General features: G+C 41.9%; 1 protein-coding gene across 1 annotated transcript in view; it reads right to left on the reverse strand.

The window, feature by feature from the left end:
• Positions 1-17,052, reverse strand: part of RPH3A (rabphilin 3A) — a 1,088,002-nt gene that overhangs the window by 339,598 nt on the left and 731,352 nt on the right. The window lies entirely within an intron of this gene.

Here is a 17,052-nt window from a genome sequence, read left to right on the forward strand (position 1 = left end):
CAACCTGGTAGCTATGACACACAGCAGACAAGCTTCACTTAGGGCAATTTGTAAAATATTTGTGCAGTACCAAAACAGTAAGGAAGTCAAAATGCAAAACAATAAAAGTCCCTAGCTGAATTAGGAAAATACAGTAAAATTGAATATACAAAATGACAAAACTCCAATAAGGGGAACCAAAGATACATTTTAAGTAGGAATAGTGCCAAGAAGCACAAAGTTCCAGACCAGGACCTAGGCACAATTCAAGACCAGCAGCGATTGGACGCTGGTCAGATACACCAACCATGTTTGCTCTGGACAAAGATTATCATCTGACCTGGTGCTTTATGCCCCAAATCCATCATATGAATACACTTCTAAAGACCCAGAGGACCTTAGCAGAGGCACTAAGAGTCTCAAAGTGTGTTAGGCAGAGGTCAATAGCAGGTTCCAGTCTAGTTCCCGTTGCCACTGGTCAGCTGGGCAGTTGCAGGAAAAGCCTCTTGTAGCTTATTGCATCCCTGTAGCTTGAACAGTAGGTTATCCTTATGACCCTTAGAGTTCCCATGTCTGTCCTGGGTACAAGCGGGAGCAGGTTCAGTCATTCAGAGCTCTTTTCAGTTCACAGACAGTAGGTCTAATCCTCTTCAGGTCCATAAAGTGTTCTGAAGTGGGCATCTGGAGATGCCGCTTTTATGCCTGACACGTGCCAGTGGATGGGAATTACTCCCCTGACCAATGGGTTAAACATTCCTGACCACCTGTGGCCAACCCTACCCACTTTGGACATCTTTTTTCCTACAGAAACATGCAATGAATTATAAACCATGCCCATCATCTTCTTCTTCAGTCTGTTTTTTTCGCCCCAAACCACTCAGGTAATTTAGATATGCAATCTCACACGGACTTAACATATTTTCGTGTGCCATTTCATTCCTTTGTCCATCCTCATTTCCAGTTTGCTCTTTTTGTTGTAAATCATGCAGTTTATCTAGATTTGTATCGGCTAACTGATTTAATATATTTGTATATGCGACGTATTGTCTCTGCATTATACTTACCTGTTTTATCACCTTAGGCAAAACTTTTTTCACCATCCTAATAATTCCTCGAGACAACATGTTTCCTCGAGACAACATGTTTCTCAAGGCTACACAGCTATATCATTATAGGATCAGCGTGTGCACAATTTGTTGAGTGGCTCACCGTGGCCCTTTCCTCTCCCTTCTCCCTGTTTCCCTCCCCCCTTTCCCCCTCCCCCTCCCTTCCCCCCTTCCCCGGCACTTCTCTTAATTCCCCCCCTCCACCTTCCTTCCCCTCCATATCCTGTACCTTGCCCGTTTCCCTTCCCCCTCTCCTGTAGAAATAGAGTAATTTTAGTTTAACATTCCCTATTTCCGGCCATGAGTCTGGCTAATTTTGACCCATTTTTATTCCCCACAGTAGGGCATCGACGTGAACTTTATTCATAGCACGTCACGTTTCTGCTACCTTTCATTCCGGTCCTTATCTTCGACTTAATGCACCGGATATTGTTCCTCTTGATCAACTGCGATATTATACCATCCCTGGAGGACAGCCTGTTTAACATAGGTTTTATAGCATCTTTACCGCTGTCTTTCCTTTCAGTTTTGTCTTAATCCCCTATTAAGTACATAGACCTATATCCCCCTCTGTATTCTAGATTTGACTATTCAGCAACAAGGCATCCATCTATCTTTTATTTCCATCTCAGCAGGATTTTCCACAAGGTATTTCCTTTCAAAATTGCATGTATGATCAACCTAATCATGCACTTATGCTCAGATTATACACCTCTGATCTAATTGTATATTTTATCTCTATTTGTTCCTCTTTGAGCTACTTTTATCTATTCTTATACACGCTCTGGTATTTCCCCTTCATGATTTCCGTTTTCACACAAGGTGGAGGCTACTCAGCATATTCTGAGTAGGTTGTGTAGTTTCTATTTTTCTTAACTGGCTTGTAATTAATGTCTTGACTTATCCGATATATTGACCAAACAAAACTACTTATATGGGATTTAAAATTTAACGTAGGACCCGCTTGTTGTAATTTTGAATAATGGTTCATTGTACATGCATCCATTCTGCTTTTTCTTTTTTTAGGTCATATTTTAATACACATGGCTTCCTGATGAAGGCACCACGCCGAAACGCGCGTAGGACACAAACTTTCATTAGCCATGTTTGACAGCCATCTGTACATATGACATGATTATTTTGTCTTTTGATAATTTGAATATATGTATATTTTTGAACATTATAATGTCAAATAGCAGCAATGTGACTGTCAGACTCAATTATTGATACCCAAGGATGCGATGTTTTATTCAATTGTTTTGTATCAATTGTCTTCAATATATATTTATAAATCTAAAATAAATAATAAAAATATTTTTGATATAACTGCACTGGTTTACATGTACATAATGTACACCATTGATGCTTAGGTCCACCTATATTTTCATGGTTCCTAAAGGATGATACTCACACACTAGATAACTTCCCTGATTTAGGAACTTATTACAGGGGAACCCCTATTTTTTCACACTGTGGACTGTATTAATCAATGTATGAATGGTTTTCAGTTGTCCCTTGGTTTACCACCTGCAAGAATAGTGAAAGGTATCCATGAAGTGCAGGAGAGGAAGGGAAGGGAGTCACTGAGTCAGAAGCCTACAGAACGTGCCAAACTATTCAGAGATTCATTCACCTGAAAGACAAACTCCTGATGACTGAAGCACTTTGTTGTGTTTTAAAGGATTAATCATGTCACTTATCTCAGCTGGAAACAAAGGCAGCCTCCATATGCACATCAGCGAAGTCATGATATGGCAAGCTGATGGCATAGTAGACGCGTGCCTATTGCGCTGGTGGATAAGGGGCATACAAAATGTATACAAAATGGCCATCCAGCTGGCATAACATGCTTTAGATGCCCTTAGTTCATACCGTTTGAGATCCACATCATGTAAAACATCATCAAAGATGACGTCATTGATATAATTAGTATGTAAGCTATGTATTGAAACATACTTCCAACATCTTTGACATGGAGGATGATCTGGTAGTTTACACCGTGTTTCATGGATTACAAAATCGCAATTCCTGCTTAGATTACAGGCAGTGAGTCTGAAAATGTGATCATTTGCTGAACTTTGTCATAGAATGAATACAATATCTGGTGTTTCGCTATGTTTGTAACTTATTTTATAGGGCAAACCTAGCTGGGCGGTAACAGAGTTCCACATATTGGCGATATCCCAAGAGTACACAATTTAAAATGAAGCAGCAAGACTTTACTTCAACCCACCCTCATCAAAGGAATGTGCTGACAAAGGGGACATTAAGTTTCCTAAGCAGTCCACAAGGAGCTGCAGCGGTCTCTGTTGCTACTGATGAGACTGCCTGATTCAGTTCCTCAGTGGAGGTCTGTCCAAAGCCAGTATAACCTTTATGGTGAACAGAGAGAATTGTAGCCATGAGCCGTGAAGCTCCAGGGTACTACTCCCCCGATAATTTTTAGAGCTTAGGTCAATGGGAGTTCTCCCAGGCTTTATAAATGGCAGCGAGTTTATGATGAATGTATATGGGGGATGTGTCTGCAAAATGGGTTAAATCTGTGGACTTGCACAATGAACCCCCCAGGCTCCGAAATACTCAGATAATGTTAAACATTATTTCCTTCCACCCTTCCTACATCCAGCATAGTTTCAGAAATCACATAAATGTACAGTAAATCTGTATTGGTTCAAACTTACAAGTTGTTTTACATGTAGTGATAACATTGCAGATAGTTACACAAATCAGACTTGCCTTCAGATCTGATCACCAACACATATTATGGATAGCGTGAAGACAAATATCTGCAAGACTTAACCGTGAAGCAAACAATTGGATTTCTGTGAATTTATTATCTTAAGATATTCAAATATAATTTTATAGCACCCCATGTCTCTCTGTTCAATCACTTATGTGTGCTTATTGATGATTATTTTGAATATCAAATGACAATACAGTCCATGTAAAAAAGACACACCATTAACATCAATTGTAAAACAAGGAAATTCATGTACATAAATACCCAGTAATAAAAATACACCTAATGTTGTTTATACATTCTTGCATGTTATATTTATTCCTTATCTTTCCAATTATCCATTTTATGTACAACAGATGGTTCCTCAAATATATTTTGAGTCCATGATCCACATAGAGGTAACAAGGTAGCAAGGGGAAAGTCAGACCAATAAAATAGTTCATTCAGTTGCTCAGACCATTCCACTAGAATTCTGTATCATAGTTCATCTTATAGCAACTCCTCCATGGCATAAGATAGGTTGACATGTTTCGGCCTTTACAATTTCAGGCCTCTTCAGGACTAAAGGAAGACAAGAAATCTCATCCTCGGAATCAAAAAATATAAACTATCAAATTATTTTTTAACTGATTCTTTTTAAAAGAAAACATCTCTTAATCTTTTGTCAATATTTCACAAAAAGATTCCAGTGTTGCATACATAAAAATACATGTTACAGAAGAATATAACAGGGTGAGTAATACGCCTAATCATAGTTATTTTGAATACCATACCGTAATAATACATATCATCCAATGTCACATTCCTACTACTTAAGGAGGCACAGGTACTATTATGAGCCCTAATGTACCCCAATATAGGCCTAGGTAGCTGCATGAACTTTAACCCACATTTGTCCTGCATAAACCCCTACGCCCTCTGCGCTCGGACCAAAAACATCTGCTGCAATCCGCGAGAGTGAGGAGAGCTCGTACTGGGGGCAGACGTTTCTCGGTGCAGGTGGCAACTCTGTGGAACTCTCTGCCCCTTAAGATTCGCTCGGAGCCTAAGATCCTACTATTTAGGAAACTTCTTAAAACCTATTTGTTTCCACAGTAGTGACGATCTGAGTCTCTCCTTCTTTGGTCTGTCGCGCCGGGATGCCCTCGGGTAAGCTGAGCGCGTTATAAGTTTCATATAATAATATAATAATAATAATAATTGCTCTACATAATGGCTCAGGCGCTGAACTTTGGCCTAGTTATGTGAAGAAGAAATGTTGTTTGGTTTTCTTCAAAAACTAGTCTTATTAATTATGCATGAGGACTCTTAGTGTCACACTTCAGGATTACCATCTCCTGTATAATAACTCTGTACAAAAGTCACTGCTATCGCCATCCCTGAACAACAGGCCCACAGTATCATTACACATCTAGGTAGAACCCCTGAGGGTACCTTTTGGGAATATAAGCACCGCATCTTAGCTGGGCAAACCAGAGGAGAAACCTCAATGCTGACACAAGACGCTGAGAATTCTGCACACAGAAACTCCAGTACTTAGCGGTGCGTCCATTGGGGCGTAGGGGCGTAGCCCCACAAGCCCCATGGACGCGCTGCTGCAATAAAATAAAGTGGTGTGACTGTCACTGTTTCTTTAAAAAGTTTGACCGAGCGCCGCCGGGAATCACCCGAGTTAATCAGGAGCGGGGAGTGCAGGGGGGCTGGTCTGGACTGCTGTGCAGCTTGAGTGACAGTCCACGACCACGTGACGCACTCAGCTGCAGCAGCAGACACCCAGCCAAGGTATATTGCGCGCAAGTGACTTGCAGGGCAGAAACTTGCCTGCGCAGGCGCATCAGTGTTTCCCCATAAGAGGGTGTTTGTTTTAGCTGGTCGCAGCCCCCAGCTTCTCAAAGGTGACACAGGGCGAGCATACATGAGCCCCCCTAGGCGCCAGGATTGGCCGGTCACCGCAGGGCAATCCATTATTGGATGCCCGCGCGTGACGTCAGATCCTGATCCAGCCTCTCTAGTCTCTACCCGCCATTAACGAATGCGAGTATCCTGGCTGAAGGAATTGGGACTGGCCGAGGGAGGAAAACCATGGGGTGTATAACGGAGCTTGGGGAGGGAAGAAAAGAGGTGAGTGACAGTGTATTCTCTATATTTATCGCCATTAACGAATGCGAGTATAATTTGCCTCTAGCAACATTTGCCCGTCCCTCTCTGCGTGTGCCAAATTTTGCTATGTCTAATCGTTGATTGTGACCTCTCTCTCTGCCAGCCTCCCCTCCTCCACCCCCCCCCCCCCTTAAACTAAATTCGTTAACCAAGGAACGGAACTGCTTTCTTATAAAGAAATTTGAACACAGTTCGTGCCAGGTAAGCAAGCGATCTCCAGACTTGCATCTGCTGGGAAATGGAAACACTTACTGACCAAGCCTAATCGATTTGCTCCAGTCTCTCTCTTTACCATTAAAAACCGAGAACTTTCACGGACAACTTGTTGACATGTTCACTTTCCATCAAAACATCACAATTCAACAGGCAAATTCAGAATGTAGCCCGGGGTGGAAACTTCCGAACCATTTAGTGCGTAATTCGGAGACTACAGGATGCACTGTGATGCCAAACCAATTTAACAATGCAGGCTAGATAAATGTAACACACATTTGTACACAATCATTGTAAAGAAAGAATTGAAAATGAATATTTATGAACGAACTGATTTCTCACAGGAAAACCCTGTTGTGTCCCAGGAGTAGGGGGAAAGTAGACACACTGAAATGGTACCCCACACCATCACACAACTAAATAACACGCAGGTCTGCAAAGAAAAACATTAGTCTTTGCCAAACTGTCCAAGAAACTGAATTAAAGGCAGATTGTACGGAACAATTGCAGGGCTAATGCATGTTTCGAATATTTGTGGAATTACTGCACTTGCCACGCAATCCACAGTCTGCTGCATCATTTACGATTATCAACACAAAAATGCTGTTAAAATCTTAAATCTATCATAAGTTGCTAAAAATAAAAAATGTAAAGCAGCACGCTCGTTAGCACGTTGTGGAGGGGTTCAACTGGTACTAATGACGTCACTTTTGCCCAGATATATTGTGCGTTAAGGAAACAATAGTGAAAAATACTGAGCCAGGACATATCCTGGGTATCCGATATTCTAAAATCAGGAGTAAAACAGATCTGCGAATCAGCCACACGGCAACGCATGAAAAGTTTGACCGAGCATTTACAGTGTTCCCCTCGATGTGGTATTGCTAACAGCCCAGAATTAGGGCAGATTTGTTTGGGGTGGTATTTTTAGATTTGTATACGGTTATGTGAGATGAAGTTTCTTCTTGTCCTTGGGGGTCTTATGTTTTAATTTTGAAATGTAGTAGTGCATGGTCTGATAGTCATCTTTGACTAATTTCACTGTTGGTAATTTTAGATTGAAGTGAGATAAAGAAATCTATTGTAGATGTTGTGTGGTGTGGGGATTGAAAGAAAGGTCTACTTCTTTCTCTGGAACGTAGCAGACTCCATATATCTATTAGCCCCTATCTGTTCAGGGGGCATACACTCAACAAAGGTTTCCTTCTTGGGGCAGTGGCTGGCATTGCCTGCTGAGGGCATCTCGCCAGAACATATTTCTTGTGTTAGGTGCGTGTCCATGCTAGCAGCGTCAGAGTGAGACGTCTGCGCAGTCAACAAGGCCATTGGAGAGTCAACGGGGTGACAGGTGGCTCAGACAGGCAGGCCCTAGGGGCCACTGGCACTTGGAAGGTACTGGCAGGTGACAGTTGTCTAAGGCAGGAAGAAGGGGGCACCTGGCGCAACAAATTGGTGACAGGCGAGCAACAGGTAACTCAGGCAGGTGGCAGAGGCAGGTGGGAAGTGACTCAGATGGATAACAGGTAAGCCACTGTAGTTGTGTTCTGTGCATGGAGGGAACGTTTGATTAAATCTCCACGTGTCTGATGTCAACAAGTTGTAGTATAGTTTTCTCTCGTTGTGTTGCTTTATGCTGAGGACGAAACTGCAAATATAAATCTGGGACTAAATGAACTTCGCATGTGTTAAGTGGGATAACCTGAAATTTCATACACCCAGGCATTCTTTAACGACTGGCCATTGGCCACCAGTTCCCCCTCCTTCTTACTTATGGTCCTGTGTTGTGCCTGCTCATGTGAAGGACAATTTTTACTTCAATGATCAATGTCCGGATCGAGATGTATATCCAGTGTTGTCTAGTATGTTTTGCGGAGCTATCGAAAATATCTGGTGGGCTTTGCGCAGGCACTGATCCTGTGCCATGTGAGGGCATATGAGGGGTTGATTGAATTGATATCTGGGCACCTGCTTCCAGTTGTTGCTTCTATTTCTTAGGTGAAGATTACACCACTCCGATGTAGCAACTGTTTGTTTTGGGGCAAAATTTGGACAAGCCAGAGTTGCTCCTTAGACAAGCCTTTACATTTTTATCCTAAATCGGAGGCAATATTCCTAATATAGTAGCTATGTTTCCACGATCAGAAAATGCAGTTTTGCCTGATTCAGGACTTTTCTCAGGAATATGTGGAATAAGACGTTGGCGATCATGTTTATCATTAGTTGTCTGTATTGATGTGCAGAGGAGTTTATACCAGTGTTGAGGTGATGTTAATCTCTGCCTTATTTCCATGCTCCACGACATTTTAAGTAGGTGGGTTTATCATATGGACTTTTAAATAAGACTTTTTTGCTCGGTTAAAAATGAACTCTCTGCACTGTAGGGTTTGCAGGCCCAAGTGCTCCTGTGCTAAAACATGCTTCAGCATTTGCTTTTTTACCCTTGATTCAGCATAGCAAGGTGTGTGAAGGAGTTAAATACTCTGAGTGGGGATGTAGTACTTTTTACAACCCTCCTGATTTGCTGCACAGAGGCCCCTGTCCCATCCTGACCCCTTTGTAATTGTGACCTTAAAAGCTTTGCCGTTCAAGCTATTTTAGTATAACTGCATAAGTGGCATTACATTTGGGAAGGTGATTTATCACAAGAGCTTCTTGTGTTGCACTGCTGCAATATATATGCGGAATGACACACCGTCTGGTGCTGGCACGTGGCGGCTGGAGGGCCACACTACACCCCGACTGCTACTGTCACATGTACTGCAGCGGCTGAAGGGCCACACTACACCCTGACACCCCCTCAGATGCTGGCACGTGTACTGCAGCGGCTGACGGGCCACACTACACTTCGTCAGCCCTTTAATGCAGCAAGCTGTACTGCAACGGTTGTAAAGGTCATCCCACTATCCATGGCGGCCTCCTGCAGGAATGGCATGTGTACTGACTGACACCTGCATTAATATGGCTGCAATGACCAGACCCTTCTCTACCCCCCTCCCCCCTTATCGGGGCAGCACTTGCCCTGCATTCTGTTTTTTGTTGTTGTTTTTTTTCAGATTAGGGGCTGGTATTTGGATGTGACTAAGGCATGCCTCCTTGCTGAGTTTAGTCATAGCTGGAAAGTGGTCCAAAGTCACACACAACATTTTATGTCACTTTTGATTTTTTGGGGTCAATACAATTTCTCTGCTAGGACAATAATGTCTGGAGAAATAATACCTGCAATTAGCAGAATACAAAGTTATGTTCGGTGTGCACTAGATAGCATTGAACCAGTTGGCAGGTATGAGAATGTGGGATGAAAATACAATCCTAAAATAGGGGTAAACTGTCTTTACCAACAATGGTGCAAGCTGTGTTCAGGGCATATGCCCCTCGTCTCCTTAGGTGGCTGGAACAGTTATTTAAGACTTGCTGAGTGACCTCTTACCTGGAAGGAATTACATTCTGTAAATATTGGAGGCAAACGGGAAAAAAGTTGTAGAGTGTACAGGCGATTCGCATATTTGTGGTGAGCAGTCTGACATGGCCGCCTATAATGTTTCACCATGCCTACCCTGTTCCCTTTATTTCTTTCTTCTACTGTCATTCATTCTTTGATACTCACTCAATCTATCAAGTGGATTTTCCTTGCTCTCGTGGATGAGTTATATCAGTGTTTTGATGGCAGTAGTGTCAGGGCTCTCACGTCATTGGATCTCTTGGCAGCATTGGACAAAATTGAACATGCCGTCTTGGTCAACTTTTTGGCAACTTTGGTGGTAGGGAGAACATTTTTCCATTGGTTTAGTTGTTTTTTGACTAATTACGCAATGAGGTAGTGCTTCTCCCTTTCTTTTCACACTCAATTTACCTTTTCTTTCTGAGGTCCTCACATCGACTCCTTAAGCACTGCTATATTCAATGCTAGTGTCAGCTGTTTTTCCTGATTTACTATTAACTGATAAATCACTTTTGTCTCTGCTTCATTATATCTGTGCTTGACACCCAGATTTTCTTTCGTATTGATGGGGTGGTTTGACAGTCCCCTGCCCCAGTAAAGTTCCCTGCCAGCCATCCATTCCTGGATGCAGGCAAACTATCTCGAGATCAATGACTGTTAAGCGGCAATCCGAATCTGTAAGGCTCAATCACAAGTTTGGACAACCACGTGGTCCAATATATTAGGTTGACGTCCTCTGGGTATTCAACTGATTAATAGGTTTTTGATGTCCGCACAAGTCCAGGTCATTTCAAAAGTCTTTTGTGTATCAATTTCTCTCAAGAAAATGCTCCCATTGCTAACTTATTCAGAGCGTTCTATTTTGATGGTATTGTTACTAGCCCATTGTTTAGATTTTTGCGACAGTTTTTTGTCTTGTCCTACCTAGTACCTGATTGTTCAGTTGTGACAGCGTCAAAATGCATTTGCCCAACTTGCTCTCCTTATCAATCCTCATCAGCACTTTTCTTCCGAGGTCAAGACAGCTGCGGCCTGTGCAGGTAAGAGCAATGGCTTTTATTTTTTTTTTAATTAATACGTTAATAAAAGTTATTGTAATTTATAATGGCAATAGCTTAAACTTTTGTAAATAGCTTTTGTGAAGATTATGTTCAGTGTATTTTATTGTGACCAAAATCCAAGAACAGAAGTGAAATATTAACATCTTTTGGTGACATTTGTAATATAGCTTGAAACATTGAGAGAACATATTTGAACCAGTTGTTGTTGAATGGTTGCACAGATTGATGCTGTGGTGGTACTTGAGTCTTGGTTACCTGGTAGCGCCTTAGTTTGCAGCTCTGCAGCATTACCCAGACCAGGAGTAAACGCCCCAGCAACCAAGCCAGGAGTAAACGCCCCAGCTCATCTGCTGCATTTTTGGCAGACTTGTCAGACCGCATGTTATTTATGTGTAAATAATTAAGGGAGAGGTGCTTTGGTGGAGCCCCTTCACTCGTTTTTTGGTCCAGTCTACAATTACAATACATAAATACAGATTTCTAAGTATGCTTTCACCAAATTAGCTTGTTGTTTTCACAAGGTTTAAAACACCTGAGCCCTGTAAATGGTTTGAAATAAAGGAGATGAAAGAAGTCAATTTGTTTGTTGTGTTTTGCTCAGCCCATCACTAAATATGTTTTCCATGCGCTCTGCTCCCTTAATTATCACACTGAATGAGTTGCTATTTTCATCATGTGGCTGAACCTGTAATCTGTGTGTAGCAAAGGGGTGCTATGCTGTTGGAAACCTTGCTGAAGCTGATAAGCTGGAGGCTACTTTTAATGCCAATATCGGAGTCTGTAATAGGACGGAATGTATGAAGCTCTGTGGTTATACTGAATAAGCAGCTACCTATGTTATGCCATCTATTAATGTAATAACTGCACTTTCACAATTGCTTTATTAACCTTCCTGCTTTCTCAAATGTGCTTGAAAATGCACGATTTTTCTTCTTTTTTGCAAAATTTTCTTGGGGGGGGGTAATCCCCCCAAACCCCCCCTTTGGGGTTCAGGCACGCTCGCTACGCTCGCTCGCTACGGTGCTCTATGCAAATCACTTTGCGCCCCACCACTTTAAAATGTCACCCACCGCCCCTGCTGGCATCCCTTGCGAGGAGTCCAATTTGAGACCAAGACAGGGTCCATCGTTCTTTCCCATCAGGTAATGGGGTTGGCTCTTTCCTAGGGGATTCTTGGGTTCACACCTACATACATGCTAGGTACACTTAGGTACACTTAGCTATGGTTTGCATCTTAGGAGTGCAGATGATTACTGCCAAGTATCTATATGCCTGCATATATTCACTGTTTTAGCACCATGGTAGCATTCTACCTTTTATTTACTCTGTCGGTGCTTGCAATCGTATATATCGTTTTTTGTCTAATGGTTGTCATAGCACACATTTTATACTAGACACTGGTTCAATAAATGCTTATTGAAAACATCCTTATCGTTTATTCTGTATATCTCTTTGAGGAGAAGTGAGCAAGAGTGACTGACCGAAAAGTATTGTACTGTTTCCCCAATCTCTGAAGGATCAAGGCTTGCCATGTTCGATAGTTGCTAGGAACTAATCGCTCCTTGGTAAGGTTAGGGTGCTTATAGTGGCACTGTGAGATAGCTGGTCTAAAGGCTAACATATCCTTTGAGGATGTCTGGAATCAGTCTGGATACCAATCCCTTAGCTTATGTTGTTAAATGCTCAGACCCTATATAGATTTTTAGGAACTACACAGCAGAATGTAAATGTAAATGTACAGGAATTTATATAGCGCAAATCACCAAGCGGTTTCTAAGCGCTTGCTTAGGGAACCCGTCCTGGTATTCCCCTGTGAGATAACCCCAGCAGGGTATCCGCAAGGTGAAAGCCAGGCATCCCACCGCGAGGGGCCGTTGTGGAGATTAAGCAAGCTATTGCCCAGAGTCGCAGAGTGTGAACCCGTGAATCGAGTAGGCACCGGAGCGAGAATTGTCGAGTCCATGGACATTTTTTTTAGGACTCAAGACCCAGCTGAGCCGGGAATTGAACCCTGGTCCCGGGCTGACCTCTGCTTCCAGGTCTGCCTCCTCTAACCAGTGAGCCACACTTCTCATGTGAGGTCAATGTGCAAATCCCAGACTAAACAGAATGTACACTAGGAGGATCTTTCCAAGAAGGATGTGAAAATCCGGAATTAATGACCTCCTGCATACTAAATACTTGCAACTTTAGTGAATCCTGCATCAGATCTCCTTGTGTAACATCAAGAACATAGCCTTACGTGTTTTTACCCTCTTTGCTAATACAGCCTCTATAAGTGATGAATGCCCAAACTCCATTTCAGATTCAATCAAACAGAATGCCCTAGAGTTATGGTTCAGACGCTGAAAAACATGTATGGCAAATGAGTGATTACATGCCAATAAGTTCAAAGTGCCCCATGTATAAATAACAATAGCTGACTCTTACCAAGATTTCCAACCAAAAAGTGATCCCTGGCAAAGTAACCTCTGATGCAATCTCTAGGAAATAAATCCCAAACACTCATTAAGTGCTCAAAGTCACCCTGATACATTCAAATCTTGTCAATGAAAGCCGGAGTTATAACTCACCAAGCTGTGTTGAAGAACCCCGTTCAGGTGGATGCGAGTGGGGCTGGAACTTATCCAGAGCTTCCAACAAAATTGCAAACTGTGAGTAGTCTGCTGATTGCACTATTCAGACAGATAAAGGAAAAGAGAGCAGTGGACCCTGGGATACTTAGTCCCGCTTTTCCTGCGATATGGTGATCTTATGGTGAATCAAATATATCTACAATCATGGAGATGGCTTACTATCTAATATCTCTTAACAAGTTAGGCTCTCATTACAATGTCAGGCGGAGTTTCCTCCAACCGACATCGTCTCAGTCATGGGACCGACCAACACCCTGTTGGTGGTTCCGACCGACTAATTAGTATGCGACCGAACCCTGTTCGGTAGCATTCCCATACTTTACAATGAGAGCTTGAATTCCAGCCGTAAACCAGCCAGAATGCATGCTCCCATTGTACAACAGGAGGTGCAGGTCATCTCTGCACCCCGTGACAGGCACCTTGAGGTGCCTGCCACAGGTTGCAGGGATCCACAGAGGGGCACTATAGGTACCCCTCGGCCTCCAACTGGAGCCGTGCACCCAAGGGAGCCCTGCTAGGGGCCCCCAAAATCGAGTCCTAACAGCCTTTCTGTGTCAGGAAGACCAGCAAGGCAAGGTTGCCGAAGCTCAACATCGTAATCACAAGGACGGAAAGAGCCAATCCCGTTGGAAGCCAGTTGGAATGACCATTCCGATTACTTTCCGACCAACTCCATTATAATGAGGCGGTCAGAAAGGAATCCAACCGGGATATTAGGATACTGCCGGAAAGGCTTTGACCAATGGTTGGAGCCTTTTTTTTAGGCCGCATCATTATCAGCCCTTTAATGTCTATTTGAAGTGAACAATGGTGGAATATATATCACACTAACATATTTATCGTAATGTAATAGGAATCAGTTCTAATTCTATGCGAGCCAGAAATTATAAATACAAAGTAAGATGACCTCCCTCTTATATGTGAAAGCCATCTTATAAGATAAATGATCATAAGGAAAAATCATTATCTTTCCATTTTCCTTAATTAATTCAAATTTAGGATTACGCGTCCCAATAATTCAATAAAAACAATGTGTGAAAAACAAATTAGCAAGATGTGTCAGAGGAAAATCACCATTTGATGGAATCTATATGCAGAGCTAGGAACAACATTTAAGCTTGAGGATATCCACGCTAATATTTAGAGATGTTACAAAGAATTTAGATGAAGTTGTAACAGATGTTTTAAACATTTGCCTGTAAACAAAGGAGAGGGCTATTATGGCTCTGGCAAATAAGTGTCTAATGGTAATTGTCTTCCTGAAACAGGGCAAGGAGGTCTCTCAGGTTTCTTGTAGTTCCAAAAATGTTCAGTTTTTATGCCAGATATTTGGAGGTGTTCAAATATTCGCGTGCTATTACTGAGGGCAGCCAAAGGCAAGTGATCAGGAAGAGAATGATGTGAAGACATTTCTTGTTTGAGGCAAGTGAAGCAGTAAAGTGCAGCACAGAGATCCCCAAACGTAGATCGGGAGAGCCAGGCCATATTAATGTGAGGTCAGACAGTTTTGAAATGACGATGGTTCAAGTCCTACCCCAAAAGTTACTGAGTTTCTACCTCAAATTAAAGTAATTATTCAGCTGCTTCGGGTAATTGAGGGTGATAGGGCTAGCAAAACGTATGTGTAAATGATCAGACCAGTCCACGGCTATAGATTTGAGGATCTGCACAGTATCTTGTTTGGCAATAATCAGGTCAAGAGTGGAGAGCTCATTATAAGCAGGTAGTATATAGTATTAAGGAAAGTCATCTTCTGCCAGGACGAGTGCAAGTGACATGCTGAGAAATCATCAATTTCCCTTTTAAGAATAAGCACCTCAAAATGACATTCTCCCAGGCTGTGAGGAGGTGGCCTTCTAGGTGCTCGATGCGCTTCTCCACAAAAAAGGGTTCTTTCAAGTAGATAAGGATAGCATTCAGCTTGAGGCACTTTGACTGGACAGCTGTCAATCTCAAGTATTGAAAGGATTAGAAATTGTGGAGCTGTTGTAACTTGCAATAAAATGATCTATACATTAGTGTAGCAGCCCTCACTAACTGTATTGTTCAGTCTTTGGGAAGTATTTTATAACCATGGGAAAGTGTTTAAGACGAAGTGGTGAACCAGAATTATTTGAGGAATGTTAGGGCAGTAGCCTCATTTTGTATTAGAAGTGAGAGGACAGCAAAGTTGGAGACTGCACACTACACTTTTGTAATGTGCATCAAACTGCAGTTTGTGTTCTTAAGGATGATGCGTCGAGTGTGGTTATTGAGTGAGAGTGTTTACGTATTTTAATCTAGGACTATTGGACTGATTGAGAGTTCTCCATCCATCAAGTTGGCAGAGAGGACACCGTTCAACAAATTTAGAGGAGACCGCCGGCCCAGCAGTAATTTGATAACAGGGGAGGAAAGTATTGCCATATATAGAGTGCAAAGGCCTATGCAGAGCACTTCATAAAGGCACTTAAGTTTGCAGTGACTCAAATCGTTATAATTGTATTGAGGATTGTATATTATTCTACGAAAATTACATTGGTATTCTGCTTTTGAAGCAGTTAATAGAGCCCCTGAAGTTGCCAAACATGATCTAGTGTTTAGAAATGCTATTTTTTTATTTTCTGAAGTGGAGAGGCATGAAAGCAAATGTGCACAATGTTTATTTTTCATTAGCCTGTAGGCTGAAGTACTTTTCACTGTAATTCTTCAGGTTTGATATATATGGTTCTTGCACCATTCATGCAGATCATATTGCATGCTATACTTTAATGGGTTTTGGGTCAGCCTCCTTCAGTCATCGGATTATTTTACTCTAGAACATTTAGTCATGGCTCAAGACATTTGTCAGCCACATCTTAGATTGGCCTCACCCAAAATCTACTGGCTGTTTGATGTATCCTTCCACCTCCATGGGAAAGCAGGAGGGAAAATGTTACATCTGAAATCACCCATCAGCTGCCCGTTGGTATTGGGGAGCATGTACTGAGAAAAGCATCTAAAAATAAATGCATCAGAAAAAAATATTCTTTATTTTTTGTAGCATTCATTCTGCAGATGCTTTTGTTTGTGCTTACTCCCTAGGTCTGCCAGACAAACATTTACTGAAAAAGCAATTACATCTGATGTTTCGAAGTCATGTGCATGTGCAACCGTAATGTCATACAAACAACAAAAGCTATTGTGTTTGCCATTGCATGTTTCTATTTGCAAACATAGCTGGATTGGAAATGCTAGAAGAGCACTGGAATTATTAGGGACCCAGTGAAGTGGTCAGGCCATTTGGTGAGTGATTTTAAAGTGTCTTGGAAAATACAGGGATATTTAATAGCTATCAAGCTTTCTGTATGTCTCACAGACATGGAACCCTGTTTTGAGGTGAAATCTGTCCCTATGAATTGGGGATGGTATGAAGTACAACAGGTTTGGGAAGACCTTGTACAGAGTTGAAGGGAGTCCTTTTCTCTTTGCTATCAACCTAAGTGTTCTCTATCCCTCTTACCCTATTTGGACTATTATAAGACTTCTTTGTATGATTAGGGGTGGCGACTCCTGTAGTCATATATATACTGGGCAGGGTACGTTGAGTTCGTATTAGTGGCAACGATATAATGTAAGTTGATTATCTAGAATATATGTACTTTTTAGGCAAAACAACACTGATACTAGCAAAATATTATATTGCAACCATTAAATGACTAGGAAATACGATGAAACGTTATGTTAATGCCTGGAAAAC

This window comes from Lissotriton helveticus, chromosome 11 (assembly GCF_964261635.1).
Source record: "Lissotriton helveticus chromosome 11, aLisHel1.1, whole genome shotgun sequence".
NCBI classification, from domain to species: Eukaryota; Metazoa; Chordata; class Amphibia; order Caudata; family Salamandridae; genus Lissotriton; species Lissotriton helveticus.